Here is a 3,829-nt window from a genome sequence, read left to right on the forward strand (position 1 = left end):
GCACAACAGGGTCTTTCATTAACATGTCAAATAACTCGTCTTTTTTTTTTTTTTTTTGCGAACCCAGACCGTTTTATTGTCCTTAAAACAGATATTTTTCTTTGCTTAGATCCATCAATATGTGAGCCATGAAAATATTTCGCGTCTGGAGGTTTACAAGACGATTTTTCAAGCTGATTTGAGGCAGATGTGCCACTCCGATACTGCTTGCTGATCTTTTCGTAAACATTTGAACGTATTCAGGCTTTACGAAATCATAAAAATATAGTTTTTCATGCATGCTCAAAATTTCCACGTCACATTTTCACAGAACAAATTTTATCTTTTCATTCCAGAACCGTTTTGGTGCATTAGGAAATGGTTTACGCGCCAAAATAGTCCCCACATCTAAGAACATAAAGCCCTTGTTTCATGTTTATGGCTGATTGGTCCGTTATTAATCATGTAACAGATTTTACGTCACTGCGAAGCTAAGGGAGTCAAGATATTATTGTTTGTCACAAGCTCAAGTAGTCAACAGACTTCTCTGTCTGACTGGACAGATCGGGAAATGCTAGAAGCAAAAGCTCAGGCAAAAATACAAAGAGAGAAAACTTCTTGGCCAGAAATTAACAACAATCCCCAGTTATATTATTTCATGCTCAAGGTTTAAGCTTTTCTTCGAGTCTCAAGCATAAGTGCACGGATTGTTTTGACCATTCCTTGTAGGCAACAAACAATTTATTTCATTGCGTATGCCTTATTCCGTCTCTTTACTGTTTTATATTGCAGAGAGTAAGTCAAAAGAAACCAAGTTTTACTTGGTTTGGTTTGTCAATGAATTAAAGTATGCAGTAGTTGAGGGAAAATACATTGAGGAATTAAACCCAAAGACAAAAGACAAGGTGCATGTTAAAAGTGCCCATGGTTCTTGGGAGGGAGTGGTTTACACTTCAGGTATGTCCCAACTAAGACAATTAGATAATTGTATGCAGGCTTCCAAGCGGTACAACCATCTTAAGTCTCTTTGGAGAAGAGCTTTGTTAAAACTTAAATGACGAAGATAAAAGTGAGCATCAGGTGCAAAGTGAAGAAAGGACAACAAAGAGGAAAGGTACTAATTAATGCAGTCTGATCTGTACAATAATTGTGATGAAGTAACCAGTATACTCTATTTACCTATTTGTATTATACTCATGCTTTATGTATTTGAAAACACTTGCTTCTTTCGAAGAGCCAGAAGTTTCAAAATTATATCAAATGAATTCAGGCCTGACTCACTCACCAGTAGCCAAATATGTAATACTTATGTTTACCTTGTGCATACTACAACCACAATAAATAGGGTCTTTTAATCCTGTTCCTTCAGAGTGCCTGCAATTTAATTTTCCTTATATTCTGTGTTCCCACACAACAGTCGAGGTAATATACAACAACAACAACAACAACAACAACTTTATTTGTAATCAGCTACATGTGTAAATTTGAAATGAGATGAACAAAAATAAGCTCAAAGTGTACCGTACGCAGGTGATGGAAAACCTGGCATGTCATGGTATTTTAGAAATTCAGTTTCCAAGCCTGTGGAAAGTGATGGAAATGTGAAAGAGGCATTTTATATACGTCTATTTTTAATGTGTGGCTAAAAAGCAGTGAGAAAATTAAAGAACCGTCAAAATACAGTACTTATCATTAGCAGTGAATACGATTTTTATAAATCTTTTGAAAATAACTCTTACCTTTTAGGTCCTGGAATGCTGAAAATGGTCAAATATTTAGAACAATTTATAAAAATATATATAATTTCAAAATGCAGTTGAATCCAGTGATTTTGAACTCGCAGGATAAACAAAAAATGTGCAAAATAGTGGGAGTTTGAAATAGCCAATAGTAAATGACTGAAGGGCAAATCCAGGGGAAATGGTTCTGCATTCCAAATAACAGGAAATTCAAAATAACCGAGTTCGAATTAGCCAGGTCCAACTGTATTCTATGAAGAACACCAGCCTTGACAGTGCAAGCAAATACATGTATGTGGCAACTTATGCTATCTCGTTCAGTTAAGACACCAACCTCAGGTGAGAGCCCAAAGAGGAGGAAGGCTGCTGGGCCATCTGAAAGTGATGTTAATGTTGATGTGTCAGACTTTGAAGAAAAGGACGAAGACTTCAAGGATTGTGAAAAAGGTAAATAAATAGTAAAATCAATCAATAATTATTTATTTATTTCTCTTCCAACTCTAGATCTTTGTCTAGATGTACATGTATGTACTAATATATGATTCCTAATAATAGTGTGTCATGTACATGTAGTGTTTAGGCATTCCATAGGGCTATTCTAAAGGTGGTGGAACTACATGTTAGTACTAAAATGCTGACATTAGAAGCAACAGCTGCTGCATAATGAACATTGTAGCAATTTTTGTGGCAATTATTAACAGAGGAACAGTATTAATTTAAGTAATGAAATCAAAACATGAGATGACTTTTTTTTTGCTATTTTGCTGTTTGTTTCAGAATTTGACTTGATCAAACAAGAGAAAGAACGGGTTAACAGATTGCTCTGCAGTTTCAAGGTATGATTTCACCTCAATCTCTATCAAATGTTTCAAGCATTAATAAGGCACAGTTGAATGCAGTTAATTTCAAGCTCTCAGGGAAGTGAAAACTAGTTCACAATAGTGGGAGTTCGAAATAGCCGATAATAAATAACTGAAGGGCAAATCCAAGGAAAATGGATTTGAGTTCAAAATAACAGGGGAATCGAAATAACCGAGTTCGAATTAGCAGGATCCAAATCTAATTTGAATGGGTTGATACACTTTGGCAGCAATTAATTACTATTATATTTAAGAAATAGAAAACATGTTCCGTGTTTCTATCAAGTTATAGACACACAAGTGGAAGTTTGGGAGAATGAGAAATGCTGTGGGAACACGAGACGCAGGTACGTGTTTCCAGTGCAGCTTTTTCGAGTTCTTCCAAACTTTTACAAGTGTTTCTATAACAAAATAGAAACATGGAGAACAAGTTTTCGATTTCTTTTAGAAAACACTGCGACAGAAAAAAAGGAAAACTTGTTAACTTTGATTATCAAACTGTACATTCTCTTTGCACGGGCCATCATTACATCAACAGCTCGTGCTAGTTCTGTGTTTCTATCGAGTTATAGAAACGTGACATTTTCTAATAATCATGTGGAAATTGCAATTAAAATTAACATAATTAAAAATAACAGGAAAGATTAAAGCTGTAAAGAGACCTGTTGAACCGTGGTCATTAAGCAATCAAAAGTCTTTGAACTTACAAGTGTATTCCTACAGTGCTTTCAATTTTCTTAAAGATTTTTTTCTTAATATTTCAGATATATCATATTGGTAGTTAGCTTCATTACTGGCCTAACACCTTCAGCTTAATTCTTTCTTTTTTCTTTGAAGTAACAAGTATATGCAAATGGCAGCACTGAAGATGGAAAGATGGAGAGGTTATTCCAAGATGGACAGGATCATGGAAATATTGGAAAGGCTGGCAGAACAAAAGGAAGCTAAAGTTATTACTAATTTGAATTCATGTTCAACTCCAACTCAGCCCAATGTAAAACCAGTATGTATTATCATATCATGGTTTTAAAAAATGGTTCTAAATGCAATGATGTGTGTCACTTAAGATCTGTTTACCTTGGGTCAACCAAATGTTTGTTCTTTTTAAGATCTTTCAGTGTCAGAGATTTATGTATCTCAAGTTTGATTCTGTAATGTCTTTGATGCCAGACCAACTTACAATTTGGGCACCTGATCTTGCACAGAGAGTTGTTTTTTACTGTGCAAATGATGAGAACCTGTCACTTCTAA

Source organism: Orbicella franksi, chromosome 5, assembly GCF_964199315.1.
Source record: "Orbicella franksi chromosome 5, jaOrbFran1.1, whole genome shotgun sequence".
Lineage (NCBI taxonomy): Eukaryota > Metazoa > Cnidaria > Anthozoa > Scleractinia > Merulinidae > Orbicella > Orbicella franksi.